We start from the raw sequence: 17,387 nt of genomic DNA on the forward strand, positions 1-17,387 counted from the left end.
CATATCGACTCAGAAGCATGTTCTAAGCAAATGTCTGTGTGGATGTGTGTAGGTGGGTGGACAAAAAAATTGTCACTCGATTATCTCCGGACTGGATGAACGGATTTTGACCGTATTGGTCTCATTCAATTCGTCTTGGGGTCCCATAGGTCTCTATTTAAAATCAGCAAGTTTAGTTAAGTACTTCAAAAGTTATGCCAAAAAAACGATTTTGGCGTATGTCCGGAAGATTGTAAAAAGGGTGGTTTTCGCAAGAAAACCTATCAATTATTAAAAGACCTTTCCAATGAGCCTAAAACATTGAAGATCTGATAACCCTATCAAAAGTTATTAGCACTTAAGTGTTATTTGTACTCTTTTTGGAGGCCGGATCTCAGATATTTCAATGAAAATGATGTCCCGGACCATCATGCGACCCATTGTTAGTTAGATAATCGAAAGACCTTTCAAATGAGTTTAAAAAATCAAAGATCTGACAACCTTATCAAAAGTTATCAGCACTTAAGTGTTATTTATACACTTTTTGGAGGCCGGATCTCAGATATTTCAATGAAAATGATGTCCGGGTCCATAATGCGACCAGTCGTTAGTTGGATAATCGAAAGACCTTTCAAATGAGCCTAAAACATCGAAGATCTGACAACCCTATCAAAGTTATTAGCACTTAAGTGATATTTATACACTTTTTGGAGGCCGGATTTCAGATATTGTGATAGAAATATTGTCTGATTCTTCCATGCTATCGTTGAATAGGTTTTTTTTTTATCAGACCTTGCCGATGAGCCAGAAATATTGAAGGTCTGCGAACTCTATCATAAGAAATGAGTAATAAAGTTGATTTCGTCGCGTCGTGCTAACTTGTCGTACGTGCATTTTGGGCCAAATTGAGTTAAGAACGCCATTTTGTGCAGCTCACAATGCCTCATCTTTTGACCTTCACAGATCCCCAAAATTCGATTTCAATCCTGGGATATTCAATGAAAACCAAAAGAGCTCCGAAAATTTTTGTCACTTTTCATATGAAAGAAGTTTCAATCTTGTCGTGCTATCTTGACACTCCCTGAAAATTGATGTAAGTGCGACAAAGGGCAAAGCGATTTCAGGTCAGAACGAGTTTGACGCACGTACAAGTTAGACATTTGTAATTATAACTCGGGACTCCAGCAACCAACTTCAACCAAACTTCGGGACAATGCACAGAATGGTCAGCCAAACAAAACGTGTTTGTTATTGTTTACATTGCGTGCTTTCGTTTTTGTTTATTCAAGATCAAACATTAAAACGCGTTTTTCTCGAAACGTCAAAATGGCGGCAAGATAGCACGACGACGTCGATTTGTTAAACATGTTAAGGCTAGTATGCAGATCGGAAGGAAAGGGGTCAAGAAACAGCTTTACGAACAGCAGAACAAAGGAGAGGGAGCGATTTCTTGGAGCTTTTCTTCACCCTCTCTGACTTGCTTGCGCTGCCGCTGCTGCCCATTTGATTTTTTTTTTCTTGACTGGTTCCTTCCGAAGTGCATACACCGCTTTAAGGAGAAATGTTGTTTGCATCAGGCCACAGATACGAAGAGTTTGTAATTTTTTAGTTAAATTATATTTTTTTCACTGGGCCTAGAAAGCCTTGTTCTACAATAACAAAAACGCAAAATCTGCCACGATTTTGCAGAAACTTTTCGGCAGTCAACTCAATTTTCATGCTCAAAATAAGTATAACTCAAAAACCTATGTTTTCATTCACTGTTAAGGGGGTGTTAGACTATGACAAACAAACAAACTTGCATTTTTCGCGTTTGACAGTTTGCCAAAATCGCAAACAAAGCTAAATGTATGCAGGTAGACGTTTGTGCAAACAAATACAGGGTTTTTTTTTGTTTGTTAGTCATAGTCTAATACCTCCTTCAGGCTGTTGCAAATATTGTTCTATGTTTTTGTCTCTCATTTTTTCAACCCTTTTTAATCTTTACAAATTATTGCAAAGAAGAATTCCTAAATTTTAAGAAAATTCTAAGGTTGGTAGTCTGACTTGTTTTATGTGTAACGTTAACTTTGGCCCTGTAGGCCAACAAGACGACACTTTTTGGGCACAATTTTGACATGTTCGGATTCCCCCCAACTCACCTTCTAGAGGCTAGAGTCGAAAAAAGGTAAAAAGGCATTTTTCGAACTGAAATTTAAGATGCTTGTAAAACCGATAACAATTTATGTAAAATTTTAGCCATTGCGAAAAATTATGATTCTAAAGATGCAACATTAAATTTGCATTTCAAAATTAATTTCCATCTTTGATGTATGACTAAGTGCACCGTTTTAAGTGTATAAGGTCCAAGGATCAAAATGCACGGTCAATATCAGACCAACATTTAAGTCCATCTACGGTAAACTTTATTGATTGCTAATATACGGTCTCCTAAAATTTAAATTTTGTGAAAAATTAGCTATTCTCAAACCAAATCTTGACAATCCAAAACCTCTTTTACAACCCCACCCTTAATGAAATCTGTCAAACTGTAGAAAGTTTGATGTTATGAAATTCTAATAACATACACATCAGATATTTTGAAATCATTTAATTTTTAAGCAGCTATTTTAACAGAGTCATGTTACAAAATGAGCCCCTGCCTTTTTTGTCCGAACCGAGATTACAAAAAATCTAGATTATTTCAAATGAACTGGCTTTATAGAACGGCTTGGTCATTTGTGGGCACCTCTAGTCACATGCAACTCATTTTTACAAATTTTCCTCTAAGGTAAACTTTCATAGTTATGAAGTTCTGTTTTCGGACAACGCTGTCATAAGACATTATAATTTTTTTTTTGCTTGTTTTATTGGTAGTATAGAAATGATATTAATGTCTAATCTAATTATGACCCACTCACCTTGTAGCACACTGAGCAGAGACCGTCCTGTGCAGGATTGCCGTAAAAGCCGCAACCCGATCTGCACATCGGCTGCATTGGATTCGACTCGCGCTCCATTCTGTGTATGTGTTCTATTGTGACTGCGGGGGTGGTTTCCGGGTGGGAAGGTTTTTCTGGTATTTGCCGCTGTTTGTTTTTTTTTGCTGATTTCCTCCTTCCTGCTCGACCCTGTCAGTCGACGGCGAGCCTCTTCTGCCGGACCGGTCCGATGCTACCGGACCTCAATCACACCGCGCACGTGCTCGCGGTCACAACGGGTTTTTTTTCCGAGGGCGGGTTTCGTATAAAACTATTCAATTTCAATTTGATAAAACGAAAAACTAGATAACTAAAAAAACGAAACGGTTCACACTAAACTTTAACGGATTTTTTTTCTCTATTTTCCGTGTCTTTTTTTGATTTTTTGATTGCACACTTCAAATTTGCTGCTGCTCCCGCTGCTAATCCGGTCGGAATCCGGAACAATACTGGTTCTGGCTCAAACGCGAATATTCTTCGTCTTAGTTTGACACACAGACAGGCTGCTGCTTCTTCTTTTTTCTCGCTTCACACTGGGGGGGTTTGGCAGTTGTCACGCGCGCCTACTGCGATAGTTTTTTTTTCTGGGTTTTGGTTAAACTTTTCCCTTTCACAAGTGGGGACCGGAACCGAAAGTGGACACTGGCGCCAAGCCGGTTTTCCTGGCCAATCCCGTGGGTTGTGTCGTGTCACGTAGCTGACGGGGGGAGGATGTCGCGATTGCGAATCTGTAACGGAGAGAGAGAATTTTGGTTAGAAATAGGTATTGAATTTGTGATAACAAGGGAGTCGACACTTTGATAACGTTACTAATAATAGAGCGTCCCAATAGCCTACTGCGACAAAATGAAGCCCCCTAAAGAAAGACACTCGCTGTGAAAAACAGCGCACTAATAAACAACCGTCATCAGCAACATCAAAGCAACCATAAGAACAAGAAACTCTCGATGTGTGACAGTAGAAGCTGCAAAAACAACAACAAACAAAAAGACTAAAGCAAAACGGCGGACGAGAAGAAGTTCCTAGCGGATCATCGCCAGGAACGAACGAGCCAGATAGTGCGCTACAGCTGGGCAGGGCAACAAAGACAGTCTCATCCCGTCTCGTTCCAATTGGAACGACAGCACAGAGAGCGAGAGAGAGAGACTTCAGTGTATTTACAAGTAGCTTTGACGGCAGCAAACACGCGCGACGACTCAAGAAGAGAAGAAAAAGAGGAGACAAAACAAGCACGGAAGGCCAAGGAAAGATAGCGGTGTGTATAGAGAGGACAAAGAGACGCGAGCTACCCCAAACAGCAGCTCGTGCATGTGTGGCTGTGTTTGTAATGGATATCACGCGCAAGCAGTCGGGCAAAGGAACCTCGGCGGGGGACAAGAGACGAGAACCGTGTCGTCGTAGGTGGACGCGCGGGGGAGAGCGCGGTGTCGAGCACACGAATGAGGTCACAAAAAGTGAAGCAAAAAAACACACGAATTACGATGGATGGCAACAAGCGAATCCGAGAAGAGAGAGAGAGAGCGCAAGAGAAGTTAGACGGTTTGGTTGTGTTGGTGAAATTCCGAGAGATGCGAGAGTATGTGGATTGAGAGAGTAGAGACTCTCCCTGAGTTGACTCACCAATACATGCACGGTGAGTGAGAGAATTTGATTCAACAAAATGACAATTCATTTTACCAACAATAGTGATGAAATATGACGATATAAAAATTCAAAAGAGATTCAGTGTTTTAGCTTATGAGGTACTTTATTACTCTTTGAATACATTGTCAAACCTCATTAATACTGAAACACTTTTCCGACCTAACGTTCGCTTAAAATATATGAAAAAGAAACTGTCTGCTTTTGCGTAACAGTTTACGGAAAAAAATCTGTAGAACTAAGACTTAGCAATCCTAAAACAATCCAACAATCCCGTATCTTGTTGTAATTTCTGTTCACTTTTAACATCCGCCAGCAGCCATTATGAAAGTTACACATACGAAATAGAATAAACTTTGCTCGCTCTCTCGCACATAAATTTGATTAATTACATTCTCTCCTCCGTCAGATGAGCGGAGCAACCTTCTCTCACTCTCTCGACATCGTCGAGACAACCTTCCCGTAGCAAACAAACCATCCCCCCCCCCACACACACACCTATACACCCCCACAACTCTACGCTGGTGTGCCTACTAGGCGATTGAGAAAATATTTACACACTCGTCACACGACACGACACGGCTCTTTTGACAGCAGTTGATTTTCGAGGTTCGCACCGCAAACAAGAAGCGAAGAAGACAAATCGCGTCTGACGGCGTGTGTGTGTGTGTGTGCTTTGTGTACATAACAATTTCGTGACGTCACGCAAGCCGTGCAAATACGCGGACTGCAAAATGTGAATGTTGTGTGCACCGTTGCAATCGTATGTTGTGTTGCTCATTTTGCGTCACATTGCAGGAGCAGATTGCTGAGCGATTCCCAAACACGGACTTCGGAATCGAGGTACTACCAGATAGTTTGATGATTTTTTTTTGAGGTGTTTTTAGTGGTTAAGTAGCTGTTGGAAAGTGGTAAGTACAAGTTCTGTCAAACAAAATCAGTCAATTCTGTCAAAATCCCGAATGAATCATGAAATATCGCTGTTTCGATATTCCATGTTCTTCGACTGATTCATCGCAAGCGCGGTTTCCCATGACTGCAGTACGTTGTTGCAAGTCGAAAGGAAAACCTCTAGCGTGGTGAATCAGCCAACCCCTCATAAGCTCCGGTTCGGCCCACATTCGCGCGGGGCTGCGGAAAAGCTCGCTCGTTGATGTAACAGAGCTCTCATTACTGCGTTGTTTCATGGCTGCGCTTCGCTTACCCATGGCCGCAGTCTCGAGTGGTTCAGACCATAACCTAATTTGCGCACCACTGACTGACGCCGCCACCACCATCCGAGTGTATGATTCATTCGATGTTGTGCCTTTGACAAACTTCAATTTCCTCCCACATCCGGGAAAAGCCAAAGTAACCATGAGTCATCCCGTGTACGATATTTGAGAGTAACTAGCCACGGTTGGCAGCACGGCCAACCCCGGTGAGCCTTATCGCTCTCCAATCAACCACATCAGGCCACCGCTCGTACAACAACGTCAGCGGTCTCGTATGACGACCGGCGAGGAGCTCCTCCGTTTCATCATCTTTCACTTGAAGCTAAGCTCCAGCAAGCCATCCGACACCTCGCAGTTGGTGTCGTGTGTGATAGCAACCGACCGAGACACTCGATCGTGTGCCGTTTGCTTAGTCTTGCTTGTCACTCCGGAGCGTCGGACCCGGTCCTCTAGGATTTCACCGGTTGATCGGTTGGACCAGTTGTTGTGGAATGCGATGGAGGGAATTGAAATTGATGATCTGAGCGGTTCATACTCCACGTCTGGTCGCTGACTGTAGCAGCCATCAATCACTGGACAACTTTTCTCCTGCTTTTTTTTTTTCTTTACCAACGAAATTGTTCCACTTGTTCGACGGGGGGTCGTCTGCATGAGAAGAAACACGATTTTCGTCGAAACCTCCTCGGGCGGAATCGATTTCGGTGTGGCAATCGAGCTTCCCAAACACGGACTTCGACATTGATATACCAAAGTTGTCGTGGTGGCAAAGTTGACTGCTGCAGCTGAATTCGGGTAAGTACTTTCTAGAAAAGCTGAAACGTGAGTCGCTGTAACCTTGGGTAAGTTCTGTCAATGTCAATTCTGTCAATTTTACATAATGAGTTATGAAATATCGCTGTTTCGATATTCCATAAACATTGGAATAAGGAATGCTGTTTCAACGTTTCCTAAACATTCCCGGCCAGCCACTCTCTATTTCGGCTTCCATCCGATTAAGATGCGTATCAACGCACATTTTTTGAAGGTTCTCGTGTCCGTGTCCGGATCGTGGTAATCCCAAAGAAAAGAGGAACAAAAGATTAATAGTAGTTTCAACTTTCTGGCGAGCTGCAATAACCCAGGCTGGTGCTGCTCTCGTTTGCTAGAACTACGCCCATGGTTTGAATTTTTCGTGTTCGTTTCTCGTTTGAAGCTATTTTCGAACCCAGACGAACATGTCGTCGTCGATTCTTTTTTTCTTTTTCTGTTGTTCCGTTGCCCCCTCTTGGTTCTTCATCAGCATATAGCGTTATAATGGGTTGGCCTGCTGGTTGGATTGGAGGATAGGGTTAAAGACTTTTGGAATGATTTTTCGCTGAAATTGCTTTGACCGTCGGAAATTCGGTCTGAAGTGGTCGGTCGGAACAAGACGTACACGACTTTGAGGGGATGACCTTGTAATGGATTATTGCTTTTGGTTTGTTGGGGTTAAGGTTTCCGGAAAGGACATTGAGACTAGTTGAGTTCCCGAACACGGACGTCAGACATGATATACCTGTTTATGTTATCCTGGACATTACTGTAAGTTGGGTAAGTACAAATAAAGTGTAGTGTTTCGTGAGTCCAGCGATGGTGATCAGGTAAGTAACTTCAGTCAGTCAATTTTAGATCACTGTTTTGATAATTCGTAAACATCTCTTCAAACTCAAAATTATGATCAGGAAACAACATTTCCGAAACCCTTACGAGCCGCTTCTCAGACTGCAGGAAATGGAAGGTGTTTTTACGATTTTCTCTAAGGTAGTTACTTCCCACACCTGAAACCAATTAGTTGGAACGTGTGCGGTTGGTGGGTTGCACTCCACGGCAGACTACATTACGCTTCTCTTTTTCCATTTTTCAATTGCTCAATTAGACAAGCTTGGGCTGGCTTTTCCAAACTGAAGTTATGCGATCGTTACGTCGTCATAATGGAAACCATTTCCGAACTAGAACCGACTCGTGTGCTCGGAAATCGGCCAGTTAATCAGCCATACAATAAGTGCTTTCTCAGCTTTTTGTGTATTTCTCCGAACTGCAGGTGTTTTCTTGTTCTGATGGATCGGGTTTCACTTTTCGAGCCTTTGAAACCTCCGACATCTCACGACACTGATTTCACCTGGTTCGTCAAGCAAAACACGTGACAAATTGGTAGGCCAGAACGTTATAAACTTCGAGTTGAAGTTCCAGAAATAGAAGCCTGATACATTTCCTCAATCAATTGATAAAACGCAAGCAAAATTAATCGAAAATTGTTTTGTCTTGGGATTTTCAGTACAAACATCAAACATCCATTAATTACACTTTCATTTTCAGTCGTTTTCCACAAATTGTTTTCACATTTTGCTCAGTTCCGCACCCCAGTGTTGGTCAACAACAGCTTGAGAAAGAAATATATAGATCACAATACCACACTGCCGCTCGAAAGCAATAAAATGCAGTTCGATGGTGTCGAGGGCACCACCAGCAGAGACCGACGACGATGGCCAGAGAAGGTCGATGCCGTGAATGTAGGCCGTCGAATGCTTTTAACCTCAATACAACTCAAAAGCGCCACACACACTTGAAACTCGAAGTTTGCTTTGGGATGCTGCGCACGATCGCGGCACTCCACGGGCTTAGCTCGCTTGTTGTTTTTTTCTTTGTTTCGTTGTGTGAAAGTGTGAGTTTTTGTTTGTGATGTCATAGCTTGTAATACACAACACACGTAGAGATGGTGCAATCTCCATCGAAGCGCTCTTTGCAGGGGATCCTGGGCGTTTGACGTAAAAGCAGAGCAACGGGTTCAACGTCAGCGAGATGAAATCTCGTGTGTGGTCTCGGCGTGATGTTTGGAAGTTGGGGGAGGTTCCCAATCACGGACGTCAGCATTGATATACCTGAGGGGTTGACTGAAAAAAGTTGCTCGTTCCAGTGGGTAAGTACAAACTTGTGTGTTATAATTTAAGATTCTGCGGATCATCATGGGAAAGTACAGTCTGTCAATTCTGTCAATCAAAGAATGCGTTATGAAATATCACTGTTTTGATATTTCATAAACATTTCACCAAGCGAATGCAGGAAAGCTTCTCGCAATTTCCGAACAACTTTCCACCGTTTCGTGAGATCTGTGTTCGCACGAATGCTCGAAAGTCATTTGTCCTCATGAGACGGACGAAGATATATTTCTTCTTCGTGACTTGCAAACACAACGAGAAACTGCAAGTGCGTGACCAGAAATGGGCTGTCCCGTTACATCTGCAACGAGCAGCCTCTGACTTGAAGTTGTTCCGAGAGTAGGCGCGAGAACCCGTTTTAGAACATCGCTGATAGTGTGCGCTGTGAAACAGGTGAAACTGGTTGTGTCCCAAACCAACAACAGCGCCAACGACGACGCCAAACGAATGCCGATTTCTCTGTGCTCTGACCTTGTCGCCGTCGTCGTCGTCGCGCACAAAAATACACAACAAATATAGCATTGCACCAAAAGTGGGTTATTGTCGATGGGTTGTGAAGTGACGACCACGAAATGAAAGAGAAAATGTTTGTTTTATGTACAACGACTCGCTATCTCTCAAACCACCCCTTCCTTTTGCGGTGGTAGATTCGCGACTTGGCCGCCAGAGTGCGCGGGTGTTGCGCTATGTACCTACTCTACATACACTAGCGGAGCATATATTTTTTTCTATTCCTTTGTCGACATTTCACTGCACAATCAGTCTGAATTTATTTCACTCTCTCTCTCTCTCTCGCAGTGACTAGGTCTGTCTGGTCGTCGCGTTTCCAACCCAGAAACGACGACCGCAAACAATAATACTGTGTTGAGTTTGCTTCCTGGGTCGTAAATAGATCTACCTTACCGACCGACCTGACAGCAGCAGCGAAAACAGACTTTTGCTTTCTATTGTTTTGGTCGACGCACGCGTTCGCGTGGCTCCAGTTTCGCGTCCGATTCCGTTCCCATGGGAAAAGGCGGCCCTGGGAACGAGCTTCTAGAATTTCAAACAAGCCAATTGTCTGCCGGAGGAGGTCGGTTGGCGTATTTTGAAATCCGCTTTTGCACAGCGCCACAAGCTTAGCTTGTGGCGCTTTCGAAAGCTGAAGAAGAAGTAAAAAAGTCACATCGCTCAATGTCACCCCGAATGTCAGCAGAGGGGGGCTATTTTGAGCCGGTCCGACATCATTGAGTAACTCTTCCAAATGGCGCATTTAATATTCTGCTCGTAGAGCACTTCACTCTTGGTACGACCTTCTCGAAACTCACTCAAGACACACTGGCGGTACAGCAGCAGTGTAGTTACTGTACATCGAGAGGAAGCGAGCAAAAAACGGACACAAATTGTTTATAATTTGATAATTTCGCGCTCTGGTTGGTTCTTTCTACGTGCATGAAAATGGCGCCCTCTAGCCGATGTTTGTGGACGTCACTCTTGAACTTTCGACAGAAATAACAATAAAAACATAGCCACGAGCCTGGCAGAACGCTTGCGCCACACTTTCTGGCACGACAACTGACGGTTGTCAATCTCGCGGTGGCAAGAATTTTGACGACGACGGTCACTGAACCGTGTTGATGAAATTTTTAGAAATGTGGCGAAATGCTGGTGAAATGTTGATGAAAACAAAGCACATTCCAATTGCTTAAAGAGGAATCCCAGCACGGACGGGTGAGCGTCAAGCTTCGAACTTGAGCTTCCCTAACACGGACTTCAACATTGAGATACCCAATCAGTATGTAAGGTTTAAAATGAAAGTTCCCGAAGATTATGGGTAAGTACATTCTGAGTTAAGCGTCTGCAGCATGATCAGGGTAAGTACAATCTGTCAATTCTGTCAACTGTCAATAAAAACAAAAGTCTTATGAAATATCACTGTTTTGATATTCCATAAACATTACACTGAATTCGCCACGGAGGCCACTGCGGCGAAAGTTGATTCCACCAACTGCCAGGCTCCGGGTAGAAAGTTGTTTGGCCAGACTTTCCAAGTGTCGGAAGCGTCGCCACTTTTCCAAAGAATTTCGTCACTTCTCCGAACTACCATGACCCCCAGCAGAACAAGACTCTGAGTCACCATCCGTCAGTCAGTCTGTAGATTCTCCGGCAGCCAACGGATTCCACGACTCCGTAATGACCTGATGACGGCAAGAACGACGACGACCGATATACACACGTTGTTGTTGTCGTTCTTCTTTTGCGCTTCACGTTCTGCTGGAGGTTCTCCAAAGGGGTGCTGCTGCTGCTCTCTCTTTACGCTGTTGCGTGTTCAAGAGGGAACGCGCAAACAGTTGAATGACCTCCAGCCGTCGTCGCCGTCCGTTCTGAGAGCCCCCTCTTCGTTGCTGCGTGCTCGGCCGTGGTTGTACGACGCAAAATGCCTCTGGCCTGAGTCGGATGTGCGCAGTCCACTTTTGGGTTTAGGTTAACAGCAGCCAGAGTACAAGAACTTCTTTGTCGGGGAGTCTCCTCACAGGTTCAGCGTACGCATTTTTTTGTTTCGAGTCGAAATTATAGCAGTTTGCGGTTTAATGGGCAACATAAAAAGCCGAGATTGTAGTCCGTAATGAACTGATGGTTAGCTTCGTTTGATGGGTTTCTCGGGTCATATGACACGTCACACGGGACGAAACGTCCCGTTGATTCGACATTTTGGGGGACCCAATTTCTTGGGAACTATAAGCATTTGAAGTCCTAGAGCGACGAGTTCCTCGAAGCGATTAGTAAAAGAACGCGAAGAAACGTGTTTTTCAAGTTCTCGACGACGTAAAACCTCCTTTTTGCATTTCAAATGACCAACGCCAAGAGGTCACCAACGCAACGGTAATGTGTCTCTCTCTCTCTAATATGAGGTATACGGGAGTTGAACCGCAGCGTTCGTTCTACGCACGTACTACTGCTACAGTTGGCGGCGGCGGAACCCAGAGGCCGTAACGACTGTTGACCCCGGAAATCTTTATACGCCGCGGCGCTCGCACTCAGTCTGGCAGTCCGTATTTGAAGAGTTGTTGATCGCGGGGTAATGATCGAGAATCAGAACCACAAACGCGAAAGGGGAAGCGCAAGGAGAACATTCGAGACTTAATCCACCTAGATGGAGAGGGTAGGTCTTCCTTGTGCGGTGTGCATTTCCTGGAATTTCAGACGACTTGGGAGGTTCCCTAACACGGACGTCAAAGTTGATATACCCAAACGGTAGACTTCATAAAACTGAACGTTCCAGTCGATTTGGGGTAAGTACAAAAGGAGATGCTGAAACCAGTTTCAGGTAAGCACAATCTGTCAATTCTGTCAACCCAATGATGTTTTATGAAATATCACTGTTTTGATATTCCATAAAACTAACAAAATACACCACCCTTCCACACCAAGAGATGTACAAGTCACGACCGCTCGCGCTTCTTCAGTGAGTTCGGCGGCCGTGAGCTTCTCCAGAAGAGTTCATACCTTAAAGGCAAGTATCCGCTCGCTGCGCAAAGTGTTCGGGGAAGCGTTTCTTATTGGTTTTTGAAGAGGGGCGGCAGAATCAAGCGCGCATTGACGGCGCGTGTGAGCGTGACTTCAAGTTCCACACCTTCCTCAGTTCCTCTTTCATGCTTGAGGAAGAGACGATATGCAGATGATGATGGACGACGTACCGCGGACTCACTTTTGCACGAGTTGCAAGACTAGACTCACCATTCATAGGGGCCTATTTGGTACATGAAACTAATTTTAATGTTCGAAAACTTACGGTCAAGTACAGAAACCGTATTTAAACCCTACGTTAGAGTGGGTAGCAGATTCTGTTCCGTGTGTTTGCGAGTGATAGATGGATTGCGGTTTTTGCACCACAACACGAGGTAGAGTGAGAAAGGGAGAGTGCACCTCACGATGGATGGTGTACTGTAAAACGTCCGTAAAATGACGTATGATTATGTGTAGACGTAAAAAGCTGCACAGAAAAAAATAATGTAAATTTGGAAGCTTTAATTTTGGAAGGTTGAATATTACCTCTTTTATGATATAATTTTACCTCAATTTAGACTGAAAAAATGACATTACAACAGAAAAGTGGTAAAATTACACATTTCCAGATGTAAAATTACACCTTTTTTCTGACATAAAAGATGTACCCCTTCCCAGATGTAATATTACCATGATTTTTTTTCTGTGTGTATACGCGCGGATGGACGCGTTTCCGGCTGGGGTTTGCGGTCTTCACGATGTGGCGTTTCGATCGGAAGAACCAAAAATGGCCTTTCAGTTTGAAAGGAATTACCTTATTTATGCTTTTATTGTAATAATGCGATTTAGATTCCCAATCACGGACTTCAACGTCAATATACCTAAACGGAGTAAGGCGTAGAAATGAATATTCCAGCAGACTTCAGGTAAGTACAATCTTGTAAAGTGTAATGGCTGGGATGATGCAGTTTATTTGTGGTAAGTACAATCTGTCAATTCTGTCAAAAGTGTAATCTTGTCTTATGAAATATCACTGTTTTTGATATTCCATAAACATATCGTACACAAAAAACGTATAACAGGGATAACACATCAAGAACGTTAAACATTTTTCATTCGTTTCCGGTGCAGAACGACCTCCAGGGTTCCAGTTCGTTATTAAGTCCATCGCAGACAATAAATAACTCGCACTAAGACGAAATTACATTGATTAGAGAGCCATTTTCCTCCGACACTGCGCAGCAAAATGCCTTCTACCATGGATCCACGAATAAAACCCCAGAAGAACCATTTGTTTGGTGTTCCCGCACACACACACACACGCCGTAATAACCAAAGTTCGAAAAACTTGGCCGTCATCATGAATCGACTGTGGCAGCAGGTGCCAGAGGTGCACCTTCCCCAACAACAAAAAAGGCAGCAAAGCAAAATTGCTGGAAATTTAAGGACCCTGTGCTCATCGGCCCCTCTCTCTCTCTCTCTCTCTCTCTCTCTCTCTCTCTCTCTCTCTCTCTCTCTCTCTCTCTCTCTCTCTCTCTCAGCCAGACAATAATCGAATCTGATTCCGCACAGATTGTTCCTTGTGTTCGTTTCTTCGCCTCGGCGACGAAGCAAGGGTCTTTGAACGAAGAGGGATTTGTTGGACTTTCGCGTGCCAACTTGGGTTGAGTTCTGCAGGGGTTGAGTTGAAGAAAAGGGCACTCTGCAGCAGATGCAACCGCGCAGCCCGTCCCGTCCTCATCTTCTACCCAGTCAGTGATGCTGGCCAACGGGGGTCATGTCCGGCACACGGAGCCAGGTCGAAACCATTCTGGCCGTGATTACTTTTGCTACGGTCTTTTGGTTTAGGAGGGTTCGAAATCCGCATGGAGAATGGGAGAGAGAGAGCTTGAAAAATGCTGGTTTTTATCGCTTGTTGGTGCAGGTCCTTTTTTGTACGGGGTGTCGATTGCGATGATCTTTGCCATGGGTTTACAATGTTGCAGTCTGTTGAAAAGTACTGGAATCGCTTCGTGTGGACAAATCTGCGGGTGTAGGGACACTTCGCATAGACGCCCTTGCTCACATCCCTTAACTAAGGGTACGAAGATACGATTCCGGTAGGTATTAATTTATTTACCGGATATCTGTAGACCTTCCAAGTGGGTGTTAAACAATGCCTTTTGTCGAAATTGAATTTCAAAACAGTTGCTCACGGGTGGCCTTGGCACGGTAACGAAAATGAACCCTTTGGTTACCTGTTTCTCTTTATTCATTTGCTTAAAATCAACCAGTATCAAACCTGAATCCGAAAGGGTTAATCGAATAAATCAACAGCCACGCATGGTCGTTTGGAACCCAAAAACCCACTCTGAAAAAAGCCTAAAATTTACATAACCTCGACGCTTGGTCGAGCTAATTGATGGCTTTATTTGCGCCCATTACTGTGTGTCTGAAGACCACGGCCACCGTGGAAAAGCTCGCTTTTCGCATTAAATTCGCAGCACGCTGCTGAGCTGCCTCGCTGTTATTGTGGAGTTACGTAAAACTGCTCCAAAGTAACCAGCAGTGGTGGTAGCCTCGACTCAATTAGTAATCCGTAATGGAAGCTCACAATACACAATTGTGAACGCGCCTCGCGCTGCAAAGATACAGCCGGATTGGTGTGTGAATACATATGCGGAAGAGCCGGATTGGTCGGCATTCGAGCCGTCAGCGCGTAGATCGCGACAAAAGTAGGTTAAGGCGTTGTTGGGTTCGGGCGCTTTCGAGAGTTACGATTCTAACGACGTAGAATCAAGAAGTGGGTCAGTAGGTGAGGATAAATCTTTAAATACGCATTTGATTGAGTTCAACGCAAAAGACATGAAGTTCCCAATCACGGACTTCAACATTGATATACCTCTGAGACATAGATGCGAAAAAGTTGAAGTTCCAGATTTGGGGTAAGTACTGTAAAAAGTGTAAAGAATAGTTAGCGACAGCTCGTTTCGGGTAAGTACATCTGTCAACTGTCAACCAAGTAATGCGTTATGAAATATCACTGTTTTGATATTTCATAAACATTGTCAACAATTGAATCTTTGGAAATGTAAGTTGACGCAGTTTTCCATGCATTTCCAAAGACGTAATTCTGCTGCATCTTGGTACTACGTCACAAATCTTTGTTATCTCCCCCTGTTCAATGGGTTCTAATGGCGCATTCTAAATTCATCAACTACGCAGAATACAAATCACTGATAATTACGTCAAAACACCCATCTACTGCCCACTGAGCTGATGCACCGTGCACTTGCTGTGTTTTCCTATCTGCAGCGCAGATAAGCACCCAGTTTCCAACTCCCGATAAGATAAGACCGTTTAGAGTTACGAGCTTATCGTCATTATAATCCCTGTGTCCGAGCGTGCTTTGCTCGTGCGTTCGTTGCTTCCCTCACACCAGGCATGACACACCAACTTCAAAAAAAAGTTGAATTAATCCAATCTACTGAGCGCGCTTCGCCTCTGGCGTATTATGTTTGTTTCCTGTGTTCAAATTCCGTGACAGAGTCCTCTACCTCGTATCTCTTCCAACCAACCAAGAGTTCAGCAGCAAATCTCGACTTGATCGGCGGAGGAGGCGCACAAACATCGCTTCGAGCACTTTGGTTTCTTCTTCCTCCTCCTCGGCTGTTCGTTCGCTTTGAAATTCCACCTTGTGTTGAAGGCTTTTCTTTATGTTCGGAGTTTGATTGCTTCTTCCTCTTCTCTCTGCGCTTCAACTTTGTGTTACGCGTTTCGTTTCGTTCGTTTGCTCGCAATGACCCTCACCACTCTTCTGCGTTGTCATCGAACTGCAAACGCATTCACAGACACATCGTTATCTGCTCGTTACAAGATCCGCAGTTCCGTTTTTGGGGGGGTTACTACGCCTCAGAATGGGGTCGCCTCGCACTCTCCTCTACCTCTGCCTGCCCTTCTCTTGTTCACATTTACCAACACAAGCACACAAGTAGACGAACTCCCTACACTCGCAGAAACTGCGTAGATGTCGTGCGACTGTGTGTGGTATTCTTAGTGTACTCTAGAGACCAGCTGGTTTCGTCGCGTAAATCTACCATCGTCATCATCGCCTACTAGACAGCTGACGTGGTTCGTCAACATCGAATTTTCTAGTCATTCCTTCAAAACCATTCACACCCATGCACTCACAATCCAAGCAACTTACTTTTCCTTCCTGTGCAGATTTCGCGATATTGATTCGTCGCGTATTCCTTCCTTGTATGCGCTTTGCATGCAGCTCTGCTCCGTTCAGCACTTCTTCTCCGATTTCTCAATCGCTTGCGATCAGCGCTTCTTCTGCATCGATTTCACTTCACTCACTGCCTTGAAACACACTCTACTCCACACCTCTCCGCTGCTCCTCTAAATCGCTTGTCGTTTTTCTTCTATGAACTACTTTGCTTTCCTTCACACACTCTGCCTTTGGCCAACACAACTGGCTCCGAACTCTGCTGAAGCGCAGAAAAAAAAAACTAAAACTTGGCACAATTTCCACCAATACAGCTGTATGGGCTTTCCTTGTGAACGAACACAGACTGATTAATATCTTCACCGCGATACCGACGCGAGGAGCGTTCCTCCTGCCTTGACGATGCTCACCGTTGTGCAACTAAACTCGAACTGAACCGCTGACGGCGAGCGACGGATTCGCTGCTCTGGTGCTTCGCTTCGTGGTCTCTCTCTCTCTCTCTCTTGAGTTAGCTGCTCTCTTTGTTCACGCTTGGCTTGTGTAAGTGTTTGGTTCTCTCGATCGTTTTTTAGAGCTGCACGGAAAGGTCTGAACCGACTTCTTGCAGTGTATTTTTGCAGGATTGTGGTTTTCCTTATCGTATCTTGCAGGTTGCTTTATCTTTTCAGAAGATTATTATTCAATCAAGAAATTTAAAGGATTAGACTTCCCAATCACGGACTTCAACATTGATATACCTAAGGGACATAGACTAGAAAAAGTCGAAGTTCTAGCGGATTCGGGGTAAGTACAAAAAAGTGGTTGAGGCTGCGTAGTGTTTCAGGTAAGTACATCTGTCAATTCTGTCAACTGTCAACCAAAAAATGCGTTATGAAATATCGCTGTTTTGATACTTCATAAACATTTCAATTGATTCGATCTTTGGAAATGTTCGGTTGAAGCA

General features: G+C 44.1%; 1 long non-coding RNA gene across 1 annotated transcript in view; it reads right to left on the reverse strand.

Moving 5' to 3' along the window:
• Window positions 1-3,048: 3,048 nt before the first annotated feature.
• Window positions 3,049-17,387, reverse strand: part of LOC119771172 — a 30,809-nt gene continuing 16,470 nt past the window's right edge. The window contains exon 4 of the long non-coding RNA XR_005279062.1: window positions 3,049-3,667. This is a non-coding gene — a long non-coding RNA (uncharacterized LOC119771172). The remainder of the gene's footprint in view (window positions 3,668-17,387) is intronic.

Source organism: Culex quinquefasciatus, chromosome 1 (genome assembly GCF_015732765.1).
Source record: "Culex quinquefasciatus strain JHB chromosome 1, VPISU_Cqui_1.0_pri_paternal, whole genome shotgun sequence".
NCBI lineage: Eukaryota > Metazoa > Arthropoda > Insecta > Diptera > Culicidae > Culex > Culex quinquefasciatus.